This window comes from Chiloscyllium punctatum, chromosome 2 (genome assembly GCF_047496795.1).
Source record: "Chiloscyllium punctatum isolate Juve2018m chromosome 2, sChiPun1.3, whole genome shotgun sequence".
Classification (NCBI taxonomy): Eukaryota; Metazoa; Chordata; class Chondrichthyes; order Orectolobiformes; family Hemiscylliidae; genus Chiloscyllium; species Chiloscyllium punctatum.
Genome location: NC_092740.1, coordinates 80,151,214 through 80,165,414, shown reverse-complemented (window position 1 = coordinate 80,165,414; position 14,201 = coordinate 80,151,214). Strand labels below are relative to the sequence as shown.

The following is a 14,201-nucleotide window of genomic DNA, read 5'->3' as shown; positions in this document are numbered from 1 at the left end:
CAGACGGAATACCAAATTCTACCATATTACATTCGCTGTTACTCAGAAATCATTTCTTAAACCTACATTCCACCAGTTCATCATCCACAACATACTATTGTGGAAAACAATCTAGAACACAATAAATTCTTCCGCTTGGCTACCTTTGCCAATCTAGGTGAAGATTACACTCACACATATTTAATGTACTGCCTTTTTTTTCCATGGCCTCATTACCTCCTGATTTATTTTAAATAGCTACCTACAGACAACTCCTACCAGTGTCATCTTTCCCTTGTTGTTTCTTACCTCGATACATATGAATCTTGTACATTCTAATCAAAGATCATTTATTGCTCTTGTACTTATTGCACACCGGACTAATAATATGGCTCTGCCACTCTTTCAAAGTGATATACCCGTGTATTTAGTCTCAGCTTTGATCCTCTTGCAACCACATCTCTGTAATGGCTATAAGGCCATAACCATTTATCTGAATTTGTGCTGTTAATTAATTTATTTTGTTTCAAATACTATGCTCATTTAAGCAAACTGCCACTAATTTTTAACAATTTTCCTCCTCTCACCCTATTTACTGCTGTTTTTCTATGTGTGTATACTCTGTGTCCTCCTGGCCCATTCTGGGTGTTGTTATTCAAATAGCTGCCTTGCAATGCAGCTATATTGTCTTGCTGGGAGTCTGGGGTCACATGTAGGCCAGACCGAGGAAGGATGGCAGTTTCCCTCCCGATAGTACAGTCGCGAAACAGCTGAGTTTTTCCAACAATTGACAATGGCCATGATTAATTCCAGATTATTTTTGTTGTTGAATTCAAATTTCACTATCTGCCATGGCAGGATTTGAACCCAAGTCCCCCTGAACGTTGCCTGGGTTTCCGGATTAACAGTCCAGTGATAATATCACCAGGCTATCGCCTCCCTTCCTTTTCTTTCTGAGGAAGAGAGGCTGGACCCAAAATGTTAACTCTGCTTTCTCTCCACAGATGCTGCCAGACCTGAATTTTTCCAGCAATTTCTGCTTTTGTCCGAGCTGCCAAATTCTTGCCGCCCTAGCTTTTCAAGTTAGTTTAAAGATCTCTATACCACCCTACCTATCCACTTCAATAGGACGCTAATTCCAACAGGCTGAAAGTGAAACCCAACCCACCAGTACAGCTTCCTTCTACCTTCATGTGTCAATGCCACATGAACTGAAGCTCATTCCACCGACTCCAATCTTTGAGCCACTCTTTTAACTCGTCTGCCAATTTGCCCACGGCTCAGATAGCACTCCAGAAATTATGACCCTGGAGGTTCTACTTTTTAAATTTAGCTGCTAACTGTTCACGTCATTCAGTTGAGCCTCCTTTCTTGTCCTTACAATGTAGTTGGTATCAACATAGATGACTAGATTCCCCCCTCTCCCTCCAAATTCTTTGCCAGCCCCAAGAAGATGTCCTTAACCCTGGAACTAGACAGAAAATCCAGCTTTTGAGACTCTCACTCACAGTTGCAGAGAATAATATGTCTCCTACCACAATGACTTTGCTATGTCACCCAAATGGCTCCATGTACTCAGGTGCCATGGTCAGATTGCTCTAGATCACTGCATTCCCCAGTCTCATTCACAGAGCTTGCAAGAACATTGTAAATATTGGGTAATTTCAGGGTCTAAGGATCCTCCATTGCAACGTGAGTCCTCATACCTGCAATCACACCTTGTTCTTGATCACTGGTCGATTTTGAAATATCTAGTCTGAGGACTATGACCACACTCTTGGGCAAGGTGTCCAGCTTACTTTCCCCTTCTTTGATGTCTGAACTGCAGACATCTCAATACTCGAGCTGTTCACCCTGGATCTGAAGTTTGAGTTGCAAACACTTACCACTGGTGTGTTCACACTGGACCACATCAGTGTCGACAAGCTCCCACATGCTACAGCAGCAAAACATCACCAGTCATATGTATTTGATTTAATTTATAAATTAATGATTTATGATTAACAAATTAACCCTAGCTCTTTTCAAATAATCCTTATCAACCTCCTGACTCATCTTTGGAAAGTACAAAAATCAATACAACAGAAAAAATAGGTGCACATGCAATTGATAAGCTAAAACTCTTTTCACAAGAATGCAACAAAAGCTTGAAAATACAGAGAGCAGATGCTGTGCACCTGGAACAGAAATAGAAAATGAAACAGAATGATAGCTGCCAACTGTTTTGAACTGCACACTTAACTCTGAATTACAACTCTGTGCTTTACCACCTGTCTCCCCCTTTCTTTTCCTTTGACCGATTAAAATGACAAAATATAATGATGGGCCAATGATAAAATACGACTCTGCAGCTGCCTCTGCTTCAAGAAATTAATTTCAGATTGTGACATGCAGTCATTTCAATCCTATTAAGCTACAGAAAACTTACCCAAAAGTGTCAAGAGGCAATGTTTTAAAACAAATATCAGTCCGATTCTACAAATCTGTACAGACATAGAATATCAGTGCTCTAGACAAAGGGATAAGGGGCTCTTTATGTTCAAATGAGGACAGCAGCTGTGTGTGAAGGGGCTATTTAAGTAAGCACACAACCCAGCTGCAACATAATTCACGCATTAAGATACTCAACTTGTTCAAAAAAAAGACAAATTGTATCTTGAACATTCCAATTGTTGCTTCTGACAAATTAACCTAGACCATTCAGGTCGAGGACTTTGTTTGCCAACTTAAACTAAGAGACTGATCTCGCAATTTCACAAGATCTCGTCCTTCCCTCCCTAACAGCATTGTGGGTGCCCCATACCCCAGGAGTGTAGTGCTGCAGGAAGGCAGCTCAGTATCACCTTCTCAACGATAACAGTGATGGACAATAAAATGTTGACCCCTACCCATGAACAAGTAATAATATACAATAGCACAGGAAAAACAAATAAAGACAAGCTGGCAAGAAGACCTTAATACAGTTCTGACAAACTGTACGGACATACCAGATGTGTCCATAAAAGTGCTTTCAACAGTCTTCAACATGTTGTGAACAGGAAGCATGACAGCCCAGGCTTACTTGAAGATACTTTCAGCAGCAACAGTTACACTGCTGATAATTGGAGGCACGTTAATAACTAATTCAAATACACAGAAACTAGTTAGTAGGATGTCCAAGACTTTGCCATATTAATGTGAATTAACCAAACGCATGAAGAGAATTCATAGTTTTACTGCTGTTACACACGTGCATTGAGGTTGCTGCATAAAGCCACAAGGATACACTGTTACAGCTTGCACTGAAACATATTCACTCTCTTTTTCACATGACAATGTCAACACAGTCAAATGTGCTGCACCACTGAGAAATAATCCTCCCAAGTTAGGCCTTCGAGCCACCACAGACGTTTAACCTGCAAAGGACATTCCTCTTTGTGAAATGAAGGCCTAGAGAGTAAAAGTGTACAAATCCACCCTCTTCTTTCCGTCGTCACGGAAGCAAGTAGCATAGGCGTCCACTTAGCAGACAAGAGAAAAAGTATCAGGGGAATGATATAGTTGAGTTTATACTGATCTCAGTCTTTTGTGTTGTATCTATTGTTGTGAACTATAACAACTTGATTTTTGATGAAGCTTTTCATTCTGACTTAGTAAATTGCCCTCTGTTTGCAGGAAATATTCCATAGTACAGTACAAAAGGAACAATTTTACTGCACATTAGAAATGCAACCAAAGCTGTCAGAAGAACTTGACTGTTTACCATTTAGCAGCAATAACCCAGAACTGCTAACAAAGCAAATTTTACTGTTTCCATGAAAAACAGAAAACATCCTGCATAGCTAGCCCCAAATTAATCCAATCAGTCAAGAACCACATATATTAAATTAACTAAGTCAGAATGCAAAGCTTCATCAAAAATCAAGTTGTTATAATTCATAACAATAGATGCGACACAAAAAAGACTGCGATCAGTACAGAGTCAAGTATATCATTCTCCTGATACTGTTTCTCTTCTCTGCAAAATGGAAACCTATGCTACTCGCTTCCTTGACAAAACAAAGACGAGGGTGGATTTTTACACTTTTACTCTCTAGGCCTTCATTTCATAAGAGAAACGTAAGTTGTTTTAAAGTTGTTTCAGGATATAGATGTCACTAACAAGACCAGCTGCACTTTTTCCTGCAGTGACTGGCTCAGATATTTTGGTGAACAGTTAAGAGTAACCATGCTAGTGAGTGACAGCAGTCATTTCTACACCAGACTTTCAAAAGGATGTCACCTTTCCTTCCCCAAAAAGATGGGGAGAGAGGGGCAATTCACTTTTTACAACAATCTGCTACAAAGTTTTATGATCACTTTTATTATTTTTGTTATCCCTATTATTACCACAACATCTTTTAAACCACTGAAGGCCCATAGCAGGATTTGGAGTCAACGTCTTTTGGTTATTAATTCTTGCCTCAGTAACATAACCACCATACTTCCAAAGCCAGAGACATAGGATGCATACAAAGATGCAATGTGTATAAGCTCTCACAGTCCAAATATTTTAAGACATGCTCGTCAAGAATATCAGTGCATCATAGCACGTGACACCAATCATCCATGAACAGAGTGAGCAAGAACAATCAGCAGTGATGATTGTGCAATTATGTTGATGGAGAAACCCAGCAGCAAGACAATAGAATTGTCAAACGAGTGCGAGAGAGAACAACAGATCATCACCAGATCAGGACTAGTTCTGAAGTCACAAAAGTATTACACTGATGTTTGTGAAGTCTTGATTTTTCTTATCCATTCACAGGACGACGGCATTGCTGGCTAGACCAGCATTTATTGCCCATTTATTGTAAATTTCATTTAACCTGTTTGTAAAACGTACAAACATATACATCAATGTGGGATAATCTTTTGTTTATTTCTGGAACCAAGGGACTGCTTTATTCTATCTAACGGTCAGTACGCCAATGTAATGGAGATTGAGATCTTTTATATCATCAGGTCACATGCTATAATACCGTGATATATATGCCAATATACCGGACACGTGCTCACAGTATCATCACTGTGTTATAGCATATGACCAAATGATATAAAAGACCTGGATCTCCATTTTACCTCTGACCACTTAAAGCAACTCTTCTGTTATAGAATAATATTCTAATGCTAGTCCAAATATTTGTGCCTGAGAATTGCAAAGGTTTTCACATTTTTATTGTAATAACTACCTTGGATTTATAAACCCATTTTCCCTCACTCTTAACCATCAGATTATTCAACTCAACAATGATACATGAAATTTCTATTTTCAATCACCACCACTTTTAACCTGCCCTTTGACCCAAAATACGCAGACTGTATTGAAATCTCCACTTATAAGTAAAAGATTTATAAATGCTAGTCAAGGTAGAGATTCACAAATATGGTTCTGAATAAAGGTGACCTCAGAAACTAACATCTTGCTTAAATGTCTAATATCATGGTTTCCAGAACTTTTTATGGTTTTAGCAAACGAGAAAACAATTACAGAGGCTTACCGAAGCACTTAGTAAAGGTACTAATGCAATTGATTTTGCACAACTAGCGATTTATTTATCCTGCTCTTCTCTTTAGGAATCAGCTTGCAAATTGACATACAAGAGATTGAAGGCGAAGGATAATACAGATTTGATTCCTGTTTAATTAATCCTCAATTTAAAACTAAGAAAGCATGGCCAGGAATAGATACTGAGCTGATCCAATACGTCATGCATTCAGCATCATAATACAATGTTACAGCACAAGCTCAGCACACTGATTCTATGACTCGGGTCAATCTTATCAATGGGCCAGCAGTGGAGGTCTTAATTCCTGCAACAAGTCGGTCAAAACTCCCATTGGCGAGCCAAGGCCAGTGACCTTATGCTGGCTATTTCATAAGATTTTTTTTGGGAGGGGAAAATTTTTGGAGAAACATGTATGTAGCACTATAGTGGTAAAAGAAACGAAGCAAACCATTTTAATAGCACTTCGCTGTTGTGACAGTTTTCTTGCAGTGTGGACTAGTGTGCATACAAGAAAACAAAAGCACCAGAGAAAATAACAATATTTGAAGCACTAATGAAGAAGCATCTAAAACATTAACTTAACATATTGGGGTAATTAAAATACCAGGACTTGCTATCAACATCACCAAAATATCAAAGTTCAAATGAGCTTGTTATATCCATAAAATAAATTTGAAGTACAGATAAGCTTAAGACAGAGGTCCATATGCACAATACAAGACATACGTATAAACAAGAACTAAAATATAAAAAATAATAAAGGAAAATTCAGAGAAGTTATTATAATTTGTTCTGATGATCAAGACTCAAGAAACCAAATTGCTGAGAGTATTTATTAGTATCAACTTGTCTAATAGTTTGACCTGTTCAAAATTTTGAGACATTTTCTCTTACACAGCAGTCAATGAAGAGATGACTAAGGTTATAACAATTATAAAGATACTCTGTCTGCAATAACAGGAAGCAAGCCCAAGTCTGACACACTGACCTCACTATTTATGGTGGGGCGAACAGGAAGAGGGAAGCAAGGGACAGGCAGGAATTTTCTGGAACATAAGTGAAGAGAAACCACAGTCAACAGATTTGCTTGAAGGGGGCTCGGGGTGGGTGGCGAGTCAACAAGGAGCACTCCTGAATGTTTATCACACTTAAGCTATCTACTCCAGTTGACATGGTTATCATGACATAGTTTCTCGAGCCCCAGCACTGGTCAGCACTAATCTGAAACCAGGCCTCTAACTGCACAGTGAAAGTTTAACTTAAGCATTACTGTTGCTCAGATAAGAGCAGGGCACAGGCAAAACAGACAACCTGACACTATAATAAGAACATAGATTTGCTGCAATAGGTTAGTTGCATTTCACAGTTTTTCATTTTTAACTCTGAACTCTTTCTTGTTCATCATGTGACAGGGGTTGGGGTTGGTGAAATTAATCTCAATCCCACTGTGTATCCCATTACACACTGGACAAATTTGTAAGATTAAGAATGTGATTTATGTGAATTTTAAGATCTTTTATTTTTGAGTTTGGACTTCTGAAGTTGAACTAGTAATACATGGGCTTTTTATATGTCTGAAGGTGTTTAATGTTTATAAATTTTACATATTTTGGAAGTCATGATGCGTTCTTTTGAAAACCAAGTCTGAGAAATAGAGTTTTAGAGAAGAATGGAAATTTGTTTACATTGGGAGAGTTTTGAGTGAACTGTGTACTGTATTCAGCTTTCAGGTCAAATATTCTGGAATTTTTTTTTGACTGACTTGGAGAAACATCCATACATTGGAGAAAACAAGGCATTCTCTTTGGTGTTTGATTACTTAAATGGAAAGCTGTTGCAATTAGTGAGATTGCATTTCTATTGTACACTCCAAGTCTTTAAACATATAAATGTATGTAAACAGTCTTATTTATTCTTTTTTTATCTTCACTGCTTTTGCTTAATGAAACTCTATTGTAATATTAAAGCTGAATCTGCAGCATTGTATGTTTGTGTTTCAGTGAAAGACCACCTTGTTAAAACTAAAGAAAATCCTTCAAGCCAGATTTCAGTCCGGAATCTAACTCACTGATTACATCAGTTATCATTACACTTGTTACAACCTCCCAACATTGTAATCAACATCCCAAAACACTTGTCAGTTAACCATCATGAAAGAATGATTGAGGAAAGATAACCAAGACTGATTATGTAGGCTAAATACATTTTTGCTAAGTGAAAATGCATAAAGGTGGATAAATCCCCAAGACCTGATCAAATGTATCCTAGAACTCTGTGGGAAGCTAGGGGAGTGTTTGCTGGGCCCTTTGCGGAGATATTTATATCATCGATAGTCATAGGAAAGATGCCAAAAGACTGGAGGTTGGCTAACATAGTACTATTATTTAAGAGGGGTGGTAAGGACTAGCCAGGGAGCTATAGACCAGTGAGCCTGACGTCGATGGTGGGCAAGAAGTTGCAGGGAATCCTGAGGGACATGATTTACACATATTTGGAAAGGCAAGGACTGATTAGGGTTAGTCAACATGGCTTTGTGCATGGGAAATCATGTCTCACAAACTTGATTGAGTTTTTTTAAAAGAAGTAACAAACAGGATTGATTGATCTATATGGACTTCAGTAAGGTTCGACAAGGTTCCCGATGGGGGACTGGTGAGCAAGGTTAGATCTCATGGATTACAGGGAGAACCAGCCATTTGGATACAGAACTGGCTCAAAGGTAGAAGACAGAGGGTGGTAGTGGAGGGTTGTTTTTCAAATTGGAGGCCTGTGACCATTGGAGTGCCACAAGGATCAGTGCTGGGTCCACTACTTTGTCATTTTTATAAATGATTTAGATGTAAGCATAAGATGTATAGTTAATAAGTTTACAGATGACACCAAAATTGGAGGTGTAGTGGACAGCAAAAAAGGTTACTACAGATTATAACAGGATCTTGATTAGATGAGCCAATGGGCCGAGAAGTGGCAGATGGAGTTTAATTTAGATAAATGCGAGGTGCTGCATTTTGGGAAAGCAAATCTTAGCAGGACTTATACTCTTAATGGTAAGGTCCTAGGGAGTGTTGCTGAACAAAGAGACCTTGGAGTGCAGGTTCATAGCTCCTTGAAAGTGGAGTCGCAGATAGATAGCATAATGAAGGCGGCATTTGGTATACTTTCCTTTATTGGTCAGAGCATTGAGTATAGGATTTGGGAGGTCATATTGAAGCTGTACAGGACATTTGTTAGGCCACTTGTGGAATATTGCATGCAATTCTGTTCTCCTTCCTATTGGAAAGATTGAAAGGATTCAGTAGAGATTTATAAGCATGTTGCCAGGGTTGGAGAATTTGAGCTATAGAGGGAGGTTGAACAGGCTGAGGCTGTTGTCCCTGGAGCGTCAAACGCTGAGGGGTGACCTTATAGAGGTTTATAAAATCATGAGGGGCATGGATAGGATATATAGAGAGCCTTTTTCCAGGGGTGGGGAGTCTAGAACTAGAGGGCATAGGTTTAGGGTGAGAGGGGAAAGATATAAAAGGGACCCGAGGGGCAATATTTTCATGCAGAGCATTATGCATGTATGGAATGAGCTGGCAGAAGAAATGTTGGAGGCTGGTACAATTGCCACATTTAAAAAACATCTGGATGGTTATGTGAATAGGAAGGGTTCAAGAGTGCTGGCAAATGGGACTAGATTAGGTTGCGATATCTGGTCGGCATGGGTGAGTTGGACTGAAGGGTCTGTTTCTGTGCTGTACATCTCTATGATTCTATGACTATGTAAGTTAGCTCACTGAGCTGGAGTGTTTGTTTCCAGATGTTTCATCACCAGACCAGGTAACATCAGTGAGTGTCTCCGGTGAAGACCTAGGATCTAAACTGATGTGTTTACTGATAGAGATCTGGTCAGAATGCCGTGCCTCTAAGAATTCTCATGTGTGTCTTTGTTTCTCCTGTCCTAGGATGTGTGTGTTGTCCCAGTCAAAGTGGTGTCCTTCTTTGTCTGTATGTATGGAAACTAGTAATAGTAGGTCGTATTTTTGGTGGCCAGTTGGTGTTCACATATCCTGGTGGCAAATTTCCACCATTTATACACTTTTGCTCTATGAATGCACTCAGTTTGAACTTCATTCCTACTGCCTGGATTCCTGCAGTGAAGCTCACATACAATTAAAAAGAGAATGTTTCCATTGCTCTGCAACTATCTGTCTGCCATCCTGTAACTTTGCCCTCCTCTCTGCTTCAACAATGGATGAAAGACGAATATAGCAGTGTTCCTAATTCTTTCAAATCGGATTGCAGTCTAAAAACAATGATTGTTGAAAAATACAAGAACAACAGTATCAATAATGTGGTAGGAATGAGTTGTAAAGTGATGCTGTAAACCACTAATCACAGGATGACAGTGTTCATGATAAGAAAGTTGTTGACTCAAAGTTGTTGAGTCCTGAAAGCTGTAAGTGCCGTTTCTTAAGTTTGTGTTGGGCTTCAGTGGAACAAAGCTACAGGTCTCGGAGAGATAATAATGTGAAAGCAAGGTGATATACTGAAACCACAAACAAGAGGTGAGGTCCCAGAGGACAGGATTACAACCAATGTTGTCCCACTGTTTAAGAAGGGTAGCAAGGATAATCCAGGAAATTACAGGCCTGTGAGTCTCATGTCAGTAGCAGAGAAATTATTGGAAAAGATTCTCAAAGACAAGATCTGCATGCACTTAGAAACAAATGGACATTTGCAACAGGCAGCATGGTTTGGTGTGGGGGAGGTTGTGCCTCACTAACAGATTAGATTAGATTCCCTACAGTGCAGAATCAGGCCCTTCGGCCCAACCAGTCCACATCGACCTTCCGAAGAGTAACACAGCCAGACCCATTTCCCTCTGACTGATGCACCTAGCACTAAGGACAATTTGGCATGGCCAATTCACCTAATCTGCACATCTTTAGACTGTGGGAGGAAACCGGAGCACCCGGAGAAAACCCACACAGACACAGGGAGAATGTGCAAACTCCACAGACAGTCGCCCGAGGCTGGAATTGAACCTGGGACCCTGGTGCTGTGAGGCAGCAGTGCTAACCACTGAGCCACCGTGCCGCCAAAAAACTTTGGAGTTTTTTGAGGAGGTGACAAAGAGGATTGATGAGGGAAAAGCCACCATTGTTGTCTACATGGACTTCAGTAAAGCCTGTGACAATGTCCCTCATGGCAGACTTGTACAAAAAAGGTCAAGTCACACGGTATCGGGGTAAGCTGGCAAGATAGATACAGAACTGGCTTAGTCATAGACAAAGGGTAGGGGTGGAAGGATGTTTTTCAGAATAGAGGGCTGCGACTAGTGGTGTTCCACAGGAACCTGTGCTGAGAACTCTACTGTTCATAATCTAGAGAAATGATTTGGAGGAAAATGCAGCTGGTTAAATTAGTAAGTTTGCAGGTGATACAAAGATTGGTGGAGTTGTGGATACTAAGGAGGATTTGTCAGAGGATACATCAGGATAAACGTCAGTTGGAGGCATGGAACTGGCAGATGGAGTTTAACCTTGACAAATATGAGGTGATGCATTTTGGAAGGTCAAGTACAGCTGGAAATTATACAGTGAATGGCAGAACCCTTAGGAATATTGATATGCAGAGGGATCTGGGTGTGCCAGTCACTGAAGGTGGTAGCACAGGTAGAAAAGGTAGTAAAAAAGACCAATGACATGCTTGCCTTCATTGGAAGGGGCTCTGAATAGAAGGATAGACAAGTTATGCTGCACCTTTATAGAACTCTAGTTTGGCCACACTTGGAATACTGTGCACAGTTCTGGTCACCAAACTACCAGGAGGAAGAGGATGCTTTGAAGAGGGTACAGAAAATGTTTACCAGGATGTTGCATGGTATCAGGGATTTTAACTATGAAGAAAGGTCAGACAGATTAGGTTCATTTTCACTGGAATGCAGGAGGTTGACGGGAGACCTAATATAAGTTTATAAGACTGTAAATCGCATGGGTATGAGGCTTTTTCCCATGGTGGAGGGGTCAATTACTAAGAGAATAAGTTCAAGATGTGAGGGGGAGGGGATTTGAAAGATGCAAGAGGCAAGTTTTTCACACAAAAAGGTGGCGAGTGCCTGGAACACGTTGCTAGAGGTGGTGGTGGAAACACACTCAATAGCAACATTGAAGAAACACCTGGACAAATAAATGAATAGGAAGGGAAGAGAGGGATACGGATCCTGTAAGTGAAGACAACTTTAGTAATGCAGGGCAAAATTGGTTGGCACATGCTTGGAGGGCCAAAGGGCCTGTTCCTGTACAGTATTGTTCTTTGTTCTTTGTTCTAACCTAAAGGTCAGGGTCATTCTTACAGTCAAAGCAGAGGTGTTCCCGAAGTGGTCACCTAGTGTTTGGTCTTGTCAATGCAGAGGAGACTGCATTGTGAGCAGTGAATACAGTATACTATATTAAAAGAAGTTCAAGTAATTTGCTGTGAGTTACGTTTGGGGCCATGGTCAGTGAGAAGGGAGGGGATAAAAGGACCAGTGTTACATTTTCTGCGATTGCATGGAGGTGCTAAGTGGCAGTGAAAAAACGTGTTGGGTGTGATGGATGAGTATACCAGGGAATCATGAAGTAAACAGATTTGGTAGATTGCTGACAAGGGATGTCTGCACTTCTAATTCCAGCATTTTGCATGCCCCCATTTTAATTGGTCGATCAATTGCTTCAAATTGCCTGGATTGCAAGCATTATTAACCATCTCAACCTTGCTTCCTCACTTTGCTACTTTAAGACATTTAATAAAAACTTGCATCTAGTCAAGCTTTTAAATCTCTTAAATTCTATTTTAAGGCTTGGTGTCATGATTTGCTTTCAAAATATTCTTGCTTAGTGCCTGGTGCCATTTCCTTACACAAATTGTTGATTTTTTTTTCAAAAATTAAAAATCAAGAGCTGAAAGCAAAAGTATACTGGATTGTGAAATAAAATTGAAGTGATAGAAAAAGCATTATCACTTGAATGGAAGGGAGATTCAGAATTCCTCAGTCAGCCTTTCAAATGGAGTTTTGCTGACCCAACACAAACATACTAACAGCAAGTTCTTACTGTTAATTTGGTGCAAATTGTTAGAGCTCAGTTTGCTGGAGTTCTTTAAGATCTAAATTCTGGAAAGATAAAACTCACAAAATCTGCATGCTCATCCATGAGTCAACAAGAAAATAACAAAACAAAATCTGTGATTCCTGTGTATTGTCTTAACTATTAGCCATGCCTAAATTCATTATTAATTAATTATGCATTCATTTGAATGTGATATCTCACAGTCATGTTCTCATTACTGTTATATCTGAAACGACTCTAACACATTTAGCAACATCTTAAGATTGAACAACTTACTACCCAAAACGAAAAACTAGATAAATCCGAAACTGAACCAAAATTGATTAACTTTCCCTGATGAATCATGGGCACTTTCAGTCAGTATGGGCACTTAAAATGGTCTGGGTGTTCAGATGGCCACAGAGTTGATGAAGCAACTTCGACAGAAGCTGCACTTTAAATTCCAAATGTGGCTGCCTCCATGGGAATTGCCTGTAAAATTACAGATTTTGATGGACAACACGCTCGCGTCTTGGATCCTCCAAGAAATGTCCATTAAAGTCAGAAGCATCATAGGTGTTCTGACAGAGTTAAGAGTTACCCAGAAAAGGTTTGAGGATTAAAAGTTCACTCCAATTCCTTGGTAACTATTAAATTGAATGCCCAATTTACTGTTCAACCCCCGTGTCATGATCTCCAAAACCCAATACCAACAGTCCCTAGCCATCTGTTTCAAATTCTGGTGTTGTTGTTTAAATTGCTATTTTTTTTTCCCTGTGTTCTTGTTGGTAAGTAACACACCATGTATTGGCAATGGAGCTGACATTTTATGAAGGTTATGTTAACCTCTCATGAAAGCATCCTCATGTGGCTTCTGTTTAGCATGCTGTTGGTAAGTAACACACTTCAAAGGAGCTGCTTTCAGCAACAAACTGTTCATTAAAAATCTCACCAGCAGTCGTTACACAGATATTGGATATTGTATTCAGAACATCACACACTCTCTCCTTACCCGTACACACTTATCAGACATTCGAACACCTTAACCAACCATGACCTTAACCCCACACTCACCTTCCACACCTCCCCTTTCACAGAAGTTGCTATAGTCTCTGGCTGGGCATTTAAATCACAGAACACAGCACACTGATTGTTGCAAACAAAACAAAGGGGCTGCAGTTTCCATGAAGATTTTCTTTACTGGTTCATTCCTGAACAATCATAACAGAAGGCCTCTGTCAGGAATCACCAGAGCAAAAGATATCTAAACGGTAAATGGGTGACGTCTGATCTTATCGGGGCTGGAAATTGGGTTTCCAATCTTAATCAGAAAATCTACACAAATATTCATCAATGATTCATTGTTACATGCTAAAACTGATATCCGGTCATTTGTACCAATCTTATAAGAATTGAAGAATTTAACTCACCATGAAATAAACTAGAAATGGTCACAATTTCTGAAGAACTTTAATCAGTTCCTTGTTTTTGCTCACAGGAGTGAAAACTACACCAAATTTGCAAACTGCACATTTGGAGTGAGACAAACAATAGGTTATAAATGTTGATACTGTTTATTAACATATTTAACATTCTGGAAAGGAAATCATTAAGTCTTTAA

At 39.6% G+C, this 14,201-nt stretch overlaps 1 protein-coding gene across 6 annotated transcripts in view; it reads right to left on the bottom strand.

Annotated features, from left to right (window-relative positions):
* The window catches only part of LOC140486018 (casein kinase I), a 226,840-nt gene that overhangs the window by 141,580 nt on the left and 71,059 nt on the right, over positions 1 to 14,201 (bottom strand). The gene's annotated exons all lie outside the window — the stretch shown is intronic.